Raw genomic sequence first — 20,530 nt, 5'->3', positions numbered from 1 at the left:
CACTCATACATGAGCTATCAGCTTAGGGAGTTTTGAAGGCACTCTTTGAGAGATAAGGAGTATGTAAATAAAGAATAAAATTAATGCCAAGAAGACAGTGGAAAAAATCCTTACATGTTTGGGAACTAAATAACATACTACTAAAAAAGTCTACTGAGTTAATAAAAATCAGAAAAGATATTTTAAAAGGTTTTGAGTGGAATAATGCTGAAAACATTCATACCAAAATTTGTGGGACATAGCTAAAGCAGTACTTAGAGGTAAACATATACCTTTAAATGCAGATGTCAGGAAGCTTGAAAGCTAAAAATAAGAAAAAATCTAGGAAAAGCACAAGTGAGAAGACCCAAAGCAACAAAGGAAGCAAATAAAGTTACCATTATTTTATAAGCATAAATAGAGAAAAATAGGGAAGACTAATAAATGAAAATGTATTTTTAAAGAATAAGATAAACAAGAATATGCAGCTACATATACAGAGCCTACATAAGAAAGTGTAGAAATAAAGAGAAAAGATACACATTATCCAAAAAATTGCCCAGCAATAGTGATGGTCATAAAAGAAGATCTAAAGATGAGAAGAACCTTGTCCACTTTTTTGTAGACCTCTGCTCAGGTAATTTTATCCCAAGCATTTTTCATCATTGTATGATAGTTCAGCATCACTTGTAACAATCAGGATATTTCTTTCCATGAAATTTAAAGTGAACTTTTCATGTCCCATTGAACATTTTTACGTAAATGTTTCATGATGATTAAACTATATAAAATAATATCCATCATGATCTTTTCTAGGGACAAAAGAACTCTAGAGCATTTTGAAAGCATGAAATAACCAAGAACAAACTAGAAAAACCTACTATAATACCAGAGATGGTTTTCTCAAGTGGTTAGAGACACAAAACCAAAATAACTGGCAGGGGAAAAAAAAAGAAAAAGAAAACCAAGTACTAGGGAAGCCTTAATTACACCAACAAAACACTGGGTGGTATCCTTTTGAAATGCACCAATTATTTTGCCTTTATCTCCCACTATTCCTCTTCCGGAATGCTCCCTGTCCGGCCAACAATGGTAACTTGCTGTATTAAGGAGTTCATACACATGGTTTTTGATGCTTCCATTTCTTTTACCCACCTGGTTTTTTCTGCCTGTGTCTACTTGTTTAAATTTTACCCTATAAAAAAACTTCTCCTTATTTTCTAGTTAGAAATGCCTCTTGTTCATGGACTCAGCCTGCTTGTGCCTCTGCTGTGGCATTTACGATACAACAGCGTGTCTTTCCTTGCCTGTTTTCTGAATACTGTATACCACCTTCGGCAAAGGAATGGGCCACTCTGTGTGTCCCTTTGTTTTCTCCACAGCATCTAACCCAGCATCTGGCTTTGTACCAAGCCAGGAGTTTAAGTGACATAATCTTCGAGCCTCCTATATAACATGGGGGCCTAAAAACAATCACAGCTCCTGGTGTTATTTTGAGAATTAAATTGCATCATGTACATCCAATTCTTTACACAGTGTCTAGTGTTATATGGTAAAGCTCTTAATATGACACGCATTCAAGAAATGATGAATGAAATAACATCCTAACTTTGGATAAAGAAAGGTACAGAAGGCTTTCAAATATTTTGATAATTAAATATGCAAAAACTGGCCATTAGCAAGCTATATCCATATTAACATTTTGTCAAATTGCAACAATCCTAAAACACCATCAATTTTTAAATATGTCATCATTTTACTTTCTACTCTCCTGGAAAAAAAAAAAGGAAAAATCATCATACTAAATATATACATCAATTACAAGACTCATTTTCAATTTCAGAGACATTTCAAATTGCGGAAATGCAGCAATTTTCATGCCGAATTCCTCTCTTATTCTCTAACACTCATCAGGCCTTTGCACACACATCCCATCATTCTGGCGATAACAGGCAGCATCCACCACCACCTTGACATTCACACCCACTACCCACATTTCTTTATAGGCTCAGCTTCTCTGTAAAGCTCTGGTCCCTGCATCATCTGTTCTCAACCACTGGACTGAAAATGAACTCTCCACGGTGGTTCCAGGGAACAGGCTTTCCATTGTCTACCGTGCACCCCTCCTCTTCATTTTCTTATCCAGTTCTGTGGCTTTGGAAAGTTTTGAACACCTCTTTGAAAATTGCACTGTTACTGTGTTGTTACTAATGTTAACAGCTTAAATTTTCATATAGTGTTCTATAATTTGTAAAATGTTTTCCCTTATAATAATCCACTTAATTTTTACATACACACAAACACAAACTCTCATGAGGTAAAAATAGGCATATATTTATTCCCATTTCTCAATGAAGAGATGGCAACAAAAGATCTCCTGATTTGCCAAATCTTATAGAGTTGAGGTATAAAGACATCCAGGTATTCTGAGTCCACATACAGAACTCGTTGTTTTCAAGTTCACATCCACCCCTGAACTTGATACCTCGGATTCTCTCCCCTATTCTCTTCAGCATTTATGGTTTCCTTTGCTGACTTCCACTTCCCTTCTGAGCCCTAATTGTTAATGCTCATAATATTTTGCCTCCCTGCTTTTTCCCTTTGCAATCATCATAGTTTCCAGCTTCAAACAGAACCTCTAGAAAAGCCCTGATCTCTAGCTGGCATGGCAGTCCCTCAATTCCCACTCTATCTGGAGATTGCCATTCATGCATACTGTCACCACATTAAATTAATGAAATGTACTCATTCATCAAAAAAAGCAAGTTCAAAAAAAAAAAAAAAAACAGAGGAAAGACCATCTTATTTTCTAACCACAGTAAGAGAACAGAAGGCTCCATTCTATTCTTGAATATCTAAGGAAACTCTTGTCTCTTCTTGAGTAAATACTTTAATGGATACCAATATAACTACACTTGTGAGGTGGGAGTCTATAATAAAAAAAAAACTTTTTAAATCTTTGAAAGAGGTAATATTTTGCCATCAAATGAGTTCCTCAAACCCTTCTAGCTGATCAGATGTGCACACCTTACCTAGCCACTATCCAAGTACCAATACTGTCAAAGAGACAGACAAAATATATTTTTAAAGATTTATTTATTTATTTATTTATTTATTTATTTATTTGAGGAGAGAGCATGAGTAGGGGGAGGGGCAGAGGGATAGAGAGAAAAGTGCAAACAGGCTCCCCACTCAGTGCAGAGCCCAATAAGGGGGCTTGATCCCAAGATCCTGAGATCATAACCTGAGCAGAAACTGAGAGTCAGCAGCTTAACCAACTGAGCCACCCAGATGCCCCAGGAGGCAAAATATTTCACCACAGATGCTGGCTGCACACATTCGTTATAACCATCCAGAGAGTAGCAGGTAAATACTATCCCTTTCCTAGCTAACATATCCAACTCAACACCATGCCCAAAAGACTCTGAACTTCAGAACTAAGAAAACATTAACAGTCTGAAGAGTTACAACATGGCTGTGGGAATCATGGAAACTTGACATTTTATAATTTTCTTCAAGACTCTTATACCAAGAATCTGTACTGTTCAAAACCACTATTCCAAATATGATGGTAGCAAACATACACATACAAATATTCAGAAGTTCTCAAAACTCTAGGAAGCATCAAGGAAGGATACCCAAAAAAGCCACATATACTACACTACAAAACTTATAATTGGCATTATCTAGCTGTAGTTCAACACTGTGTTACAGCCATAATTAAATTACTAGCAAAAATCAGGAAATAAGAAACTCTATCATTTCATTAAGGTCTCTATCTCTATGAAATCTTAGAGCATAAAACAAATTCTTAATGACAATACAATCCCTGTAGATGATCAGAAGATTTTCACAGTAATAAAACAGGTTGGCTGGCAAAACATCCCATGTTTGGTTCATCATATGATACTACTTAGGGTACATAATCTTGAAAGGGCAATCCGATAATCACACTAGAAGCAATTTTGTACGATACTAGTGCTGAAAAGTCAATTTAACTTTCCAGCTTTATAAGACTTTGTTATTGCTATTGTTAATTATTTCTCATTTAATGGGAAATTGGCAACAAGGTCCCCAACTGTCATTTTAAATCTGCAGTAATATCATGTGAAGCTTTTCGTCCTTATTCCCAAGTCCTGGATTATCAGAGTTAAATGGCAGATCCGGCGTTACGAAAGCTCAGGGGCAGGCACTGTTACACAAATTGCCAATTCAATTAACAGTGTGCAAATGCTCCACTGGCAGACTGCAGGAAGGACAGCCATTTTGGCAAGTGTCATTCCTAATTTATCAAACTGTCAAACCTTCCACTCAGGTGCCTGCGGTCACTGTCTGCTTCTTAATGCTACGTTGTAAAAGCTGCAGGAACCATTCTTGTAGCTTGACAAGGCACAATACTCAAAACTGATTTTAAAATCAAATGTACAGTTGTCTTAATTATTCTCAGTATAAATGATGTTTTAATTACAAAAACAGAGTGGGAATATTAAATCAGGATTGAATACTAGGTTTACATAGAAAGGAGAGAACTTGTTACCTGCCTGCCTTTAGAAGTAGCAGAATAATTTATACTGGAATAATTTATTAAGCCACAGCTTTTTAAAGTTTTACTAAATAACTGCATAAGCCTTTTGTCTCCCCGATTTATACAGCATCGATTCTTAATGTGAACTGAGTGGTCAACTTTTCTCCCCATGGTTGTTCCTATGCTTTCGAAATGATAGTGAAGAGTGATACAGCCAGTGATGCTTGCAATCCTAAGAGGCCTTTGCCCCCACTTCCTCTCCTCTGATCTTAAGTGCCCACATTTACATAAGTCCTCATATATTAATGCCCCACTGAAACTCGCTAAGGAGCAAAACATACTAAGTATTACCATCTTCCATGCGTTTGTCAGTTTCACAACTATTTACTCAACAAGGCATTTTGCTGACACAAGAGGGGAAAACTTGTTTGGGATTGATCTGAGTCTTTCAGCAAAGATTTCCCTCTGCTACTTGTTTGACATTCTTTATATGGAACAACAAATCACCTTTCCCAATATGGAGGAAAGGAGTTATTTTCATTACGAACTTATTTGTTTCTTCTTTTCTCCGAAAATATCAATGAATACTCTGCAAAACTGGAAGAGGAGGCACCAAGGGTGTGAATGGAATAGGTAGATAAATGAGACACTAGTTCCTAGGTCATTAGGCTGTTTAAAAAGACAGATCCAGGAGAGATCTTCAGGTTAACAGCCTTGGAGAGCCTGCTGCATTATGAAAGCATTCCATCAACAAGTAATTATTAAGCAGCTCTCTGTGCCAGGTGCTATTATAAGCCAGGCAAACACAGATGATTCAGACATGGCCCTTGTCTTTGAGAAGCTAAGTTTTAGTAAAGAGAAGTGATAGTATCCAATAGAAAGTAAGCAACACTCTGATTTGTAGGCAGAGCTTCTAGTTCAAGTTAAGTCAGAAAAACTACTACGATTTTTATCAAATGGGTCATATATATAAATAGGCAGAAAGTACCTTTATGTCCATGGTCAGAACAGAACGCTGCCTGGGGATGTCCTACTCAAAAATATCTCTTGTACAACTTGAAATTTCACCACTACCCAGTCATTCCAGGTTTACGTTTTTCACTTTCACCTATCATAGGAACTTTCAGTTTGGGATTAGATAAACACAGGCGGAGAGCACAGGCCTATGGGAATAAGAATAAAAGGCTAAGTGTTTAGCCAAAGGGCAAAGATAAGAAAGCCATAATGACAAACAGCCTTCTTTAAGGCTATATACATATACACACAGCATACTCATCCACACAGTTATACGATACTGTTAACAGGGACATACTTGCTCCTCGAGAACACAAAAGACAGACTGAATTCCAAGCAAATAACTTGGCAGCATGTTTATAGATTAAAAAAATAAAGCCAACCATTATGGATCCATTACCATGACTGCATCAACTTCAGCAGATGCATTTAACCAGAGGGCAATGATGTTGCTTATGGGAGCCAGAAACATTTCAGACCATCAGATCCCATAGGCATTGTAGTTCATCAAACAGCATCTTGATATTATCACTCCAGTAATTTTCATTATTCTTGGTCATTTAATCAATATACCTTTTGCCAAGTGTCTACCATGACCATGGCACTATATTTAGGAGCCCTATCCAAGCACAAAGTCCTTATGCTCAGAAGTCTTGTATTTTCTACAGCTCAGCAAAGCAGCCCCATCTCTGCCAAGACGAGGCTTCTTTCTCTCTCATAAAACCCAACTGGCTCATTCTCCACTCTCATAGGTTTGTCAGCCACCTATTGAACACCTGCTCCCTCTTACCTGTATAAAACCTATTTTTCAAGGTATACTTATATAATCTTTGATTGTGAGATTGGTAGCCATGCTGAGTTTTACTGGGGTCTTGGACATTTCAGTTATCAGACAGTACTATCAATATACTGACTCATGTATAACATATCCACCTAAAGAAATAATAGAATAATAATAGTAATAGGGATTAATATGAAGGACTTACTATCATTGAGCACCTTCTTTTTGCTTGGCTGTCTTTCAATAGTTTTATACACTGGGTGGCTCATTCAGTTGGGCATCTGGCTCTTGATTTTGGCTCATGATTTTGGCATTGTAGAGTCGAGCCCCCTGTTGGGCTCCATGCTCAGCAGGGAGTCTGCTTGAGGTTCTCTCTGAGAAGCTCTGCCCCTCCCCCACAGTACTCACATGCACACTCTCTCAAATAGACAAATAATCTTTCTAAAAAAGAGTTTTACATGTATTAATTCATCACCATACACATAGAGGTTGGGACAATCATCTCCATTTGACACCTGAGAACCTGAGGCAGAAAACTGCCAAGTCATCTGTTCAAGGTCACCCAGCTAGGAACTGTTGAAGCTAAGAGTCAAACCTAGGTGGTATGGCTTCAAAAACCATGATCTCTTTCTGCTGTGCTATTATACCTATGGATATAAATTATATTAACCCTCAAATTTCCTCAAGGAGAGTATAAAGACCACATTGTTCTACTCTTATTCATAATGAGCCCAAAGAACCTGAATAAAGGCATGCCTCATCCAGGTTGCCTCGGGAGTTGCTAAAAAAGCCAACAAACTCAGAACACTCTACTTCCCATTATTTCCCAGCCCACACCATCTCTTGAGGATACATTCCATCCTGTTTTGAATTCCATCCTATTGGTCAACTCTAGAGTATCTACCAATCTCCACAATCTTGCCTTGAAGTTATTTTGAACTAATTAAGCAGGATGGGCTCTAATCATTGGTTGATATTCCTTGCTATCTATTATTTACTTTTATTCCCCCATGAAGCCTGATGTCTAGTAGGAAGTCTTTTATACTAAAATTTAATTACCTCTTCCACCCTAGGGGAGGTGTGCAAAACCCTGATAACAAAATAAATACACGAAGGTTAAAGAAATTCATCTTAGTGTGGTGCTTCGCATCACTCTGAGAGGTGACATTCTCTGCAGTTTGCAGGGACAAGGAAAACATTTGGCATGGAGGCACCAGCTGGAGAAGCTAGAGGACATTCTAGCCTTTCTTGATTCAATCTTCCACGCTGTGGTCTCCTTATCCTATTGGAAGTTTGTTTCCGACCACCTATCTCACCACTGATCAACCAATTAACAAAACACTAATCAATCAACAAAGAATATGCTTTGTTTTCCAAGAAGAAATGAGATTAGTTTCCCCAATTATATATGGAAATCAGTCTCACTAGATGACATCTGCCTTATGCATGTATTCAACGTGTAGTCTACATGTTTCCCTCCATCATGTGAAGTGCCTCGGGTGACACGGATGTAGACATCACAGTTTCTGTTCTCACCTAGCTTGCCATTTGTCTGGGGAGCCAAATCCTATCTGCATCCACATTCTCCTTTTTGCCTTCAATGGCATTTTCTCTGAGGAGATACTCTTACTTGAACGAGCAAGGACTGCCCAGCTAGTCTGTATTTGTCTCTTTGATATCCTGTTACCAAAGCAGTCTTCCTAACAACAACCCTGACCCCTATCCCAGAGGAAAACTTCTAAATTTCCTCACTGATCATTGAAGTGTACCCTATCTAGGTAGTCATTCCAAGTCAAAATGCCCAGGTGTATGTCTGACTCTTTCCTTACGCATGCCATGCTCCAGCCATATTGGACAGCTCTCCTACCCAAGCACACAGTTGGCCTTTTTTCCTCCCCAAATGCTATTCACACTGCTCCCTTTCCCAAAGTGCTCTTCTGCCCCTCAACATTCTACCCTTCTTTTAATGGCTGCTGCAACCCCACCTCCTCTGCAAAGTCCTTCTTGACTGATAAGCCAAAGTTGGAAGCAATCTCTCTTTTCCTTAAACTCCATCACGCTCTAGTTCTACTTCGCATGAGGCATTGGTCATGTTCTGGTTTTGATTCATTGTCAGGAAACATTCACTAAATGCCTATGATGAGGTATGCACTCAAGATACAAAAATGAAAAAAACATTCACAGAAGGTTCCTAATTTACCAGGAGAAGCAGACATGTATACATGTATACAACTAACAAGTAAATGTGACAAATGCTCTATGTGGTTTCTCAACCTTGGCACTATTGACATTTTGGGATAATTCCCTGTTGTGTATGTGTGTGGAGGAGGGCTGGGGGGTAGTGGGGATCCTGTGTATAATAGGATGTTTAACAGCATCCCTGGCCTCTACCTATTAGCCAGCTGTGACAACCCAAAATGCCTTCAGACGTTGCTATATGTCTCTTGGGGGCCAAACTGCTTCTAGCTGAAAACGACTATATTACAGGGTTTTACACTGTGTGCTGGAGATGCACAGGAAGGCAGGCCTGGGAGAGGTATGCTTTGCAAGGAGGTAACACAGCTGGATGCTGAGAGGTGAACCCCATCTGAGCATGAGGGTGGTACGGGGCATATGCAGGCCTTAGTCAAGGCATGGAAATGAGACACTGAATGATATTCCCAGGGATCTCAGAGTGGAGGCTGCATATTAATGATATAGAACAGAAAAGAGGCAGGGCTTCATCTTATAATGCATTCCCTCTGTACTATCTGATCTGTATGGCTGTACCGCTCGAAAGAACTCGGAAATTGATGAGGCTTATTTTCTTTTATTTTCCACGTGAAGCACCAAGTTAAAGAGGGAAGCATGAAGCCGACATAGGGTTGAATTCCTCCACTTTGTACACTCTGGGTCAGCAGGTTCTTACTCCTATGGAGCCTCAGCGTGTGACAATACTGCCTTCATTTTAAGGCTAAATAGTATTCCCTTGTATATACATACCGCATTTTGTTGCTCCATTCATCTGTCAACAGACACGTGGGGGGGCTTTCACCTTTTGGCTATTGTGAATAATGCTCCTGTGAACATGAGTGTATAAATATCTCTTTGAGACCCTGCTTTCAATTCTTTCATTTATATACTCAGAAGTGGTATTGCTGGCTCATATGCTAAGACCTATTACTCCTGAATATTTCAAAATGTGTGACTGAAGAGTGAGGGTATTCTGTTGTGTAAGTTTTTTTCTTTTATTGGTTAAAGTTGCAAATTACACTACGTGTTAGCTGGCACCCCGAATATGCATTCTAGCCCTTCCATTCGCTGGTGATATGACTTTAAAAAAGCTGTTTAGCCTTGTTAAATCTATGAAATGGGAGAATAAGGGTGCCTACCTTATAGAGACAGATGTGTTCTAAGCAAGTAGCACAGCAAAAGCACTCAACACAGGGCCTACCTAAGAGAGGGTGCATGTTCTCAGAACATGGAAGCTGCTGTGATGAGCTAGTTCTGCCATAGGGCAAACTGGTGTTGTTTTATCATTATAGCACCAAATAGGCATTTACTATGCTCCTCACTCATCATTTTTAGATCTTGTTAAAAGGGAAAGCTAGGGTCTTTAGTATCATTTTTTTCCCCCAATATAACTTTGTTGTGCTTAAATCCTCCAGCAAGAGGAACATCATCCTCTTTCCCCTACCCTTTACTCCTCAATAGTAGCTGAAATCCAGTCAAACTTGAAGGAGGATGCTTTTACAGAATTTTAGAAAGAACTTTAGAAGGAAGCGATCTGATCGAACTTCCTTGTCTACTTATTTCCTCGACTTTGCTTGAATAACCACATCACAGCTCAGTCCTTTCCTGTTCTGAGGTCTTGCTATGACGGCTCTTTCTCAGACTAAGTCAATACCTCCCCTCCTGGCTCACTCCTGTGGGGACTGAGGAGGGGACTCTGGTTTTAGATTAGAGAGCAAGCAATTGACCTCTAACATCCCTTCCAGCTCTCAGAGTACACGACATGCTTTCTTTCTGCTAAAGCATGCACAAGAGAGCCCGCAACTTTTTTCTAGTGATAGTTCAAGATTAGATGTGTCTCTCTTCATGACATTTAACAGCCCAGATGAGAAACAATGCAACAAGGGCTTGTCTGATGTGAAATGGATTGAATTTACTTTATTAGTTAACACTGCAGCTATATAGCTGTGCAAAGTAATCGAAATTCCCATTTCCAAATGGGAAATTCTTCAGGACTTAAAAGTAGTATCACAAGAGTTGTCATATGAGTTCATGATTCTGCAGGGCTGGAGCCTCTCTGAGTCTGCAGGATGCCACAAAACCACGCTAGCCCTTATGTGATCTGCTTTGCACAAACTCGGGTAACACTAGAGATAGAAATCCATCTACTATAGATCAATACATTTTCCACTTGCAGGGTGATATATATTTTAGAATTGAACTCAATATATAAACCTGTGCATGAAAAAAAATCTATTGACTTCATTCATTTCAAACCTCTTATGCAAACTTTGAATTGCTGAGCTAAGATGGGAGGCACAATTTTGCAATTAAAGTAACATATATTAGCAGAAATGCTCAGTGAGCTCCTTTCTTGTAGATGATTCTGGGAATCACTAATTCTACTTAAAAGACTAGAGAAAAATTTAAGCTTTAATGTATAAAAGACCATTTCTCACATGAATGTGCTCTTCAAAACTACAAAATAAAGTCACAATTTTAACTTATCTATGATACCGGTGATCCACATTGAGGTTATTAAGTGAATAAACCAAGGACTATCAGCAACTGGGATCTTTAGCCAGGTCTGTCTGGCACCAAAACAGCTCTAGGTCATAACCGGGGATCTTGAATCTGATAAATCCCATGTACAACTTTCACTTCCAGAATTCTCAACAAGATTCAAAGTGCAAGTCTCTCTGGTTACTCTCTGGTTACAAGATTCAAAGTGCAAGTCTCTCTGGTTACTCTCACTGTCCCCACCCCACCTCACCTGTTACTGGCTTTTCCCAGTAACATGTATTCTACTATATATAAACTCCATCCTCAAACTTCTCTTGGAATATATATCTTACTACTTGCTCTAACTGAAGCCTGGCTCTTCCAGGCTCCCCTGCAAAACTCTGCTTTCCTTAAAATTTTTGTCAAAGGAAGCTACTTATCTCTCTTGCTACTCCCTTCCCAACAACAGCAACAACACACATACACACACACAAACAAGTGCATGTACACAACTGCTTAGAAATAAAGGTAGCTTAGCATTCCACCACTGTCAGACCATAATTCCTCTGTTTTCATGCAAAAATTCCTCACTTAAAACATACAAGCCTAATTTTATTTTTACTGTCTCACCTACTCACCATCTAACATTCCCCACAACTTGTCAATGACTCCATCCTCAACTTTGGTACATAGACAATGCAATCAGGACCTACATAATTCTCAAGAACTAGTTCATATCGGGGGATCCCTGGGTGGCTTGGCAGTTTAGTGCCTGCCTTCAGCCTAGGGTGTGATCCTGGAGTCCCGGAACCAAGTCCCGCATCAGGCTCCCTGCATGGAGCCTACTTCTCCTCTGCCTGTGTCTCTGCCTCTCTCTCTCTCTCTCTCATGAATAAATAAATCAAATCTTAAAAAAAAAAAAGCTATTTCATATCAACTCTTGGAATAAAATTGTAACTAGTAAACAAAGATTCTTCATGTATATTTTCATATTTCTTAAATTGACTTAATTCTCATAAATTCCGGGTGGGTAATTGGTTCTTGGCTCCTCAAGAAAAGCCACCAACGTGCTCTTTTATAGCTTTCCTATTCCTTTCCTGTCTGCCAATAATTCCAATTTTTTCCTCCATGAAGTATCCCAATTTTAACCTACTATGCACTCTTATATCTCTCCATATCCTTTTATTTTTATTTTTTTAAGATTATTTTTAAAAATATTTTATTATTCATTCACAAGAGACACACAGAGAGAGGCAGAGACATGGGCAGAGGGAGAAGCAGGCTCCATGCCGGGAGCCCGATGTGGGACTCGATCCCAGGACTCCAGGACTACGCCCTGGGCCAAAGGCAGGCGCTAAACCACTGACCCACCCAGGGATCCCCTCCATATCCCTTTAGTATTTACATATGTTTTTTGTCATGTTATCTTACCATTTTACACTGTCGATTTGTTATTTAGCCCTTTCACTAAGTATTGTTCTCTGCTAACAGGTTATCAAGCTGATAAAGGCATGGATTGTGGTTTCTATTTTTAATTAGTCTTCAACAAATATTTACCAACAAAAGCCATATGATTAAAATTAATGCACTGAGATTTTTGTTGTTTTTAAGAAGGCCTCCTTTTGCCACAAATTCTTGAGTTTATGAGCAAACCAGGACAAATTTTGCTAAAAATTAAACAGTAAAGTTTCCTTGTCATTTAAATTGTGTTAGCACTGGAGGTCCAGGTATTACAAGAATCCAATATGTTTTGTATCCTGTTGGAGACTTAACTATTCACTATGTATATAAATAATTTTCTATACATGGATGCCATTCTATCACCCAATCAGAGTATGTTTTGTACATGCATTCAGGAGCCAGTAGAAAGGGCTGATTTTAAATAAAAACCAGCACTACTGGGGACGCCTGGGTGGCTCAGTGGTGGAGCATCTGCTGTTGGCTCAGGGTGTGATCCTGTGGTCCCAGGATTGAGTTCCGCATCAGGCTCCCTGCATGGAGTCTGTTTCTCCCTCTGCCTCTGTCTTTACCTCTCTCTCTTTCTGTATCTCTCATGAATAAAAAATCTTTAAAAAAAACAGCACTACTACCATATATAGGTTCTTACTATGTATCCAATACTTCATATATCTTACCTCTGACTCATCATTTCTTAGAGGAGATAATTAATGGTCAAAGAGTTCAGGTAAGCTGCTCAAGATCACATACTGAGTAAAAATAAATGGGAGCTAATATTTTAACTCTGCTCTGTGTGATTCAAAAAACGTATTTCCACTCTGCCAAAGTAACAGTAATAATTAGAAAATTTTGGAAATCTGTTATTTAAAACCATGGTTTAATATCAATATGGACATACTGTTTATTTGATTTTCACTGACTTTACATTGCACGTTTGGACATGTTATTTGAATTTACCTAAGATTTTATCTATTGTCACCTAGGAATCTATAGTCAGACATTTATTTATAAAGTGGCTTACTAGGTTCAGTAAAAAAAAAAAAATGCCATATGTAATATTTTGAAACCCAAGGGGAACAAAAAAAAGCAGGCAACAGTCAAATAACATAAATCAACAACAAGAAAAATGCAGTACTTCAGGCTATATATATTGGAAACACTGCTTCTGCTGACTTAGAGTAGAGTTCAACAAATTATCGGTAATGTTTGAAAGGTAAAGGAGAAACAATGCTAAAAAAATTGCAAATATGACCTAAAGGAACACTTAAATAGAAGTCTCATACTACAATTATAGAGACTCCTATTTTCCAAAACCAAAAGAGGGCATGACTCCCTGGCATGATATCTTTAGTAACCATTTAGTACTTACTCAAGGAATAATCCCCAAAGTGTAACATGGTGAAGTGATTCAAGTGGAAAGTTCTGATAACTAAAAGTAAGTAATGACAGGGATCACAACGAGTAATTAACATTGCCCCCTTAGCTATAAATACCCACTGAAGTTACAGCAACTGATGGCATGCATATACGCTGAATTTTTCTTGTAACACTATTGTCATTCTATATTCACAGGACCTTATAGATGAGAGCACCTTATAGCAAGGACTTCTGTACTTCAGTAACTAACACTGCCTGGATGAGCAACGGGACAGACATTTCATTTACAAATTCCACCATTGGGAATTGTGCTACAGCGAGGTGCACTGGCAGATGGTATCTAAATACTTATTCTGACTGGTTTTGCTCTTAGAGGATCGCTTTAGATGGCACTGTGATTCAATAAACCACTGGGATACAGCATTAACTCTCAGTGTGTTAGAACTTGAATATCCATTCATATTACAATCAGGGGATTCAAATGATAGATTGTTTCTGGATCAGAGTTTCTCCAGTCAAGAATATTTTTATCTGATGAGAATGACTATTTTGACTTTGAGATATAAAACCCATAGAGATACTAATTCAAATACATTTAATCTGATCTCCATGCATTCCGACACTTCACTGCTACATCCTAGCTATTCTTTATAGGGAAAAACTTATTGTACTGCCAAAAACACCCCCTGCCATCTCGAATGACAAGAGCATTCATGCATTTTCATGAGCTCATTTCAGGACAGGAAAGCAAGTTCCACAATTCCCAATAAACACATTAAGATACTAAAATGTTCTAAATGCATGCTGTAATTAAAGGACCAACCACCACAATCCTATATATAATGACCAATAATAGGAAATAATAAACTCAAATGTCTAGGAGTTAATAAAATTGTGAATGGATTCTCCTATCCCCCAAAAGTTGTGTGTATATGTGTCTAAGATTTTTGTTTTCCATTTGATTGTGTTTCACTTGTCCTCTCCACATCTAACATACTAATTATCCCCCAAACACTCAAGTACAGAATTTTGCTTCAAAGGTTGGAAGATGAATAATCATAACATAAGAAAAATGTTCCAGTCAACCTGTTTCATAATGTGTAATACTTATCAAAAATAATACTAAAGATATGATCAGGTAATCTAAAAGTACAATGATATTTCTATGGTCAAGATCTGTAACCAGTAAAAATGCCAACTCCACGTTAATCCAGTGGAGTTTTAATCCAAATAGTAATTGGAATGCAGCAGTTTAGAAAAAACAAAATATATCACTTGGTTTTTCTAAGCCTACAGGTGTCATTATCTAGCTGAATGTTTCATACACACATATACATACACACACACACAATTGGGATTTTTATCAACCAAGCTGTAAGGAAGTGTGAAGAAAACTGCAAGTCTCATTACAGATGCAACCTGGGGGAAGAACATCTAGAAACCCATCTATGGGCATCTAGAGAGAACTAAGAAAAAGGACCAAGGCTAAACATACAAAATAGAAATGGGAAATAAAAATAATTGCCTAAATTAATAATAAATAATAACTACAGCACTTTTCTTAGAACTGTTCTTTTCTGAAAAGGACTTTGGCTGATTTGTTAACAGCTCAATACTCACCCATAATATCACCCATGATGAAATGCGACCACAGTTCTGACTGCTGTATTTCGACATACCAAATGCATTAGTGGTGCTCTAAGGCAGTCTCTACCTCTAAACCATTCAAAATGAAGTCCCTAGAGCATAATCTTCCTTGTGTTATAGCCCAACCAAATTGCGCAATCTTTCCTAAGACACATCATGCCCTTTTACCCCTCGATGTTTTGGGATGTGTATCCTTCTTTTACCTTTTCCCTGATGAACTCCTATTCATCCTCCAGGATCCACCTCAGATGTTACCTTGTTTGTGAAGTCTTCCCTGTCTCTCTCAGATCAAGTCACACCCTTAGCACTTACCCATGGGTATTAAGAATCATTTGTGTGTCTCCACCACCAGGTTCAATTCCTGGAAAGCAGATATTGATTTTCATTCTTTTTAACGTTCAAATCTGTTATGGCTCTATAATAATTGCTGTAAGAGTCAGATGGAGGGAATGGATGCACACATGCATGAATAAAAAGGCCCTTGTATTTTAATCCGCATCCTGGTATTTTGACTTTGATGTTATAATAAGATTTGCTGCTGAACTGTATCTATCAGATGTATGAACTGAATCAGATGATACAAACTTGGTAGTATTAAAAAGATCTATTGCTTCATGGCATCTAGATTCCAATCTGAAGTTGTAGGCAATGTAGATTCAGGGTTGTACCTGGTGTGTACCTAGTACTGGTGCTTTACAAAGAGAAATCATACTTATGACCACTAATATACCAGACTGAACTTCCACATAAAATGTATTCTTTTAATACTTTTTACAAATTTTAATTTATTGATTTGAGAGAGAGAGAGAGAGAGCACAAGTGAGGAGAGTAGCAGATGGGGAAGCAGAGGGACTGAGCAGACTCTGCACTAAGTGCAAAGCCTTACAAGGGGCTCAATCCCAGGATGCTGAGATCATGACCTGAGCCAAAACCCAGTCAACACTTAACCAACTGAGCCTTGGAGGTGCTTCCATAAAATGTGTTCTTTTATAAATAAAGTTTATGAATAGAAACCATAATCAACACACAAACTGAGATGTACATGCTTACTACACTATCTATATGATTTTTAGTAGGTACATGATTTGTATTTCTGATTTTTTCCTTTTTTTCTACCATTATTTCAAAATACCAAGAGCATCTTGTCAAAGAATACCTAAAATAGGGCAATGATAAAAATCCAAAAAGTATACTCAAATGTATTAAGAGAACTCAACAAATACATTCTGAGATATCCCTTACAGCTCAGTAAATTCATCTGTCTCTTGTAGGAAAGAAAGCAAGTGCATCTCAGAGATCCTAAGTCAGTTTTGTGTTAGTGTTCTGCAAAATCATATGCTAGATGATGTAAACCTAAATCGACCCAGCCCTCATCACGGAGTTCAAAACGTGATTTAATTGATTTGTAGACTAGAATTTAATGAAAAAGACAAAGTGCATAGTGATCCTAAGGACACAAGCAGAAGCCCGTAAGAAAGTAGGACAAGATACCTATCCTTTCTTACACCCTGGTGGCTCTCTTTGAAGCATTTCTTTGTAGACTGTACATTTCATTCTACTGAATTTCAGTCAACTCCATGGTAGACAACACCATCCGTCTTATTTCATCTTTTTAACAAGGACTTGATGAGGTGACACAGGACTGATTCTTAAAAACACATTACCTGCTATGTGAGGCATTGTGTGACAGGAAGAACTATCTCAGTGACAGGCACCTGACAGCAGATTTGTTGATTTCATGGTCACTTCATTTAAAGTAACAACAGGGTGAAATATGCCATCTGATAATCTGTTTGAATGTTGACTGTGAAAAGCACGGAACATGTCTGCCAGCTCCCACGACTACAGAATCTGTTCTTCAATGTGTGAGGGTCTGTCTTCCTCTTTACTCATTTTTTATCAATTCTCCACCCCCATCCCCTCTTTCTTCACAGGAAATCCCCCAGTAATTTTCTGGAAATACATGATGCAGGGAAATTTGGTGCCAAGGATAAACAGCTCTCCTTCAAGCCACACTTTTTAAGATGCTATGCATTATACAGTTTGAAGCTGATAGCTGAGAGAGAGAGAGAGAGACCGGGTCCACTTTTTCAGACATCCACAGGCTACCCTCTAAAAAAGTCAGTGAACAGCTCTAAATTCCAATTAGGGGTGAGATGTGCACATATGGATATTGCCCCCTTTATTCTCTACATGTGAGCTTGAGAAAATAAGTTCAAGCACCCAAAGGACACATTTCCATATATTTATGACTACATTTCTTTCTTTATTCTTATAGTAGTAAAAACAAAACAAACGGGATCATACCAATGAATCTGAAGGCAATGACTCTCCATGTACTACCTATCCATCACATTCCAGCTGCAGATGTGGGTGCTAAAGACAACCTCCCTCTAGGGCAAGGGATTCTTGTAAAGGAAATAAGACAGTTTCTCCCAGCTCCATAGTTAGCTGAGTAGTAGCTTTTTAACATGCCAGAGGAAGGCAGACTCATAGAAAATAATCATCACCATGTTGATCATAGTAATTGGTTCTTATAAAGCATCTTGCAGTCCATTTTAAAAAATAAGCAATAAATAAGAATCTTCTTAAGGAAATCAGTGGTTAGACTTGCAAGAAGAGACACTCCTTTAAAGTGGAACACACAGAGAAAAATCATACTCTAGGTACAGCCCGCCTATTTGAAGAAAAGGGTTAATTTCAGGCTGCTCAACAAAAATACTGCAACCTTCTTAGGTATTTAGAAATTACCTATACCAACTGTCTCTTATCCTAATTGCTTGGAATCACACACTTACCACACCTCAGCAGAGCTGCACAGCACACATGCGAGAGTCTCTTGGACATCAACATGCTTGTGGCTTTTTAAACAGCATTAAATATGAACCAGAAACAGCCCAGTTAAAATTTACACTTTCTTTGAAAGATTTTTTGACATATTCAATGCTTGTGAAAGCTGAGGGGCTGACGGCCCTAGTCAAATACAGTTGAGTGAGCAGACTGCAAGACTCCCCACCCTCCACCTCCAGGGCAGGTGAACCGTGACATGGAGGGACAAACCTCTCCTGCCTCTCTGTTCCTTTTTCAGAAAATATAAAAAAGAGAAAGGGGAAAAAAAAACTTCCTTCAAACTATTGTTTGATGATTTCTTTGTTTAAATAAACATCTCAATACAAGTAGGCTCCAGTTGCTATTGGCTACTCCATGGCTTAATCTAAATCTCTTCTAGTGGAGTCAGTTAATTTCCCACCAAACGTCTCCCCAGTGTGATAGCTGGCTCATCGAAGTTTGTTGTTGTTTTTTTTTCCCCCTTTCAGTATGTTTTCCTTTATAATCTTTAATGATCCATCTAAAAAACCACTTTACAGTTAGTAGTGTTTACCAAGGACGTGAAGAAAAATGCCAGCTATCCATAGATGAACACTTTGTCAGAATGTTAACCTGAAGAGTATAACTCAAGTACTTTTCATACATCTATTTGGTGCATCTATTTCTCAACTCTTTCAAAAATGGTTTCACCTAAAACTTCCCCATATGTTGTGGTAAATACTTATTTGTGGTTATTGTGGTTATTTTGATGAAGTGCCAACAGATGAAAAAGATCGGCTGGGGAAAGTAGTGAAGGAGCATCGCTCTAAACCAAAAATAACAAATGCTCAAGTGCCACTAAGACGTTGTGGATCCCTGCAGGTTTAGACACACATAATTTAAAATAATTATATAACAATCCCTATTGGAAAGGCTGGCTATCTTTAGCAGCTTTCCAAACTTCATCACACTCTTCAGAACTGAATACCTGTGAAGCTTCCTGATATTTGGCATTTGGTGTAAACTATTGTGTGAACCGAAGCTTCCTCACTTCCATTTTCTGCCATCTGGAGGAGACTGAAAATGAAATAAAGACCCCAAAATGTCTGGTTTTGTCTCTGGGGGTGGGGCGCACCCAAGGTATTAAGTTATTCAAACAGCAGTAATGTATGATATTGTACATTCTCACTGTCACAGCCTTTGTTGAAAAGGATTTCCCTGACCTTTCCTGTAACCAGCAAACAAATAAGCCCTCTCTCTCAGTGGGAGAGAGGCACTGGTCCATTAGATCATTAAGCAGTTCTATTCAGATACCCCCCATTCTCCTGTCCTTGGCCCTGAAAAGGGAACTGGCAGTGGTCCAATCAGTCAGAGAGAAGGCAGGCAAATGTGATTGCGTACAGGATAGCTTGAAATGTCGCAGCAGGACCGAAGTCGAAGAGCAGACAGCACTGAGGGGAGGATGTGGCTCTACATGAGGGGTAGTGTTCCAACAACGGAAGGCTGGTGTTTCAGTCTGCCAAACAACGTAATGACTCACCCAGGCAGGAAAATATTACCACCATGGGGATATTTGGATCGTCTCGGTCTGAGAGTAATTAGGGACTAAACTACAACAGCATGCTCCAGTGATGAAATGAGAAAATAAGCAATACCTCTGTCAAGTTCTGATTGGCGCGTAGTAAATGAATATGGGCTTCTATCATCTCTGACCACAAACTAGGAACTTGCGGCAGATTGTCAGAATGGAAAACTATTTCCACATTTTTGTGAAATAAGACGGCACACAGACCGTGAGTACTCGCGTGCGTGTGCATGCACACACACACACACACACACACACACACGGTGAGGTGAAAAATGTTACAGTTGGCAGAAAGAGTTTTAGGGAAAATCATTACCACAATTATATAATTCATTTATATAGTTGGCATTTGCTCATCCTGAAGCTTTTTCCATCCCTAATTACACTGTCTGCAAAGGGGGAAAAAATGAGTCCAGAATGGCAAATGCTAACAATATCATTTTATTAATAAGAATGATATACTATCTCCAAAATAAAAAGCACATGTATTTAATGAATTTAGGTAATGGGATTATTTTACTTATTAGTACCAGTTGCACAAATGTAAATTCTCTGGCAAAGAGGACAAATGTTAATTTTTATTTCTTTGTATTTTCAAATTGTGGACAATTTGTATTCATTAGACTACGTAAAACCTCTTTTC

General features: G+C 38.4%; 1 protein-coding gene and 1 long non-coding RNA gene across 7 annotated transcripts in view; one reads left to right on the top strand and one right to left on the bottom strand.

The window, feature by feature from the left end:
* Positions 1-14,761, top strand: part of LOC112657977 (uncharacterized) — a 40,604-nt gene extending 25,843 nt beyond the window's left edge. The window contains exon 3 of the long non-coding RNA XR_003135412.3: positions 14,043-14,761. This is a non-coding gene — a long non-coding RNA (uncharacterized LOC112657977). The remainder of the gene's footprint in view (positions 1-14,042) is intronic.
* The window catches only part of NPAS3 (neuronal PAS domain protein 3), an 853,690-nt gene that overhangs the window by 479,834 nt on the left and 353,326 nt on the right, over positions 1-20,530 (bottom strand). The window lies entirely within an intron of this gene.

Source organism: Canis lupus, chromosome 8 (assembly GCF_003254725.2).
Source record: "Canis lupus dingo isolate Sandy chromosome 8, ASM325472v2, whole genome shotgun sequence".
Lineage (NCBI taxonomy): Eukaryota > Metazoa > Chordata > Mammalia > Carnivora > Canidae > Canis > Canis lupus.
The sequence above is the reverse complement of the archived record's forward strand: the minus strand, read 5'-3'. Positions and strand labels throughout refer to the sequence as shown.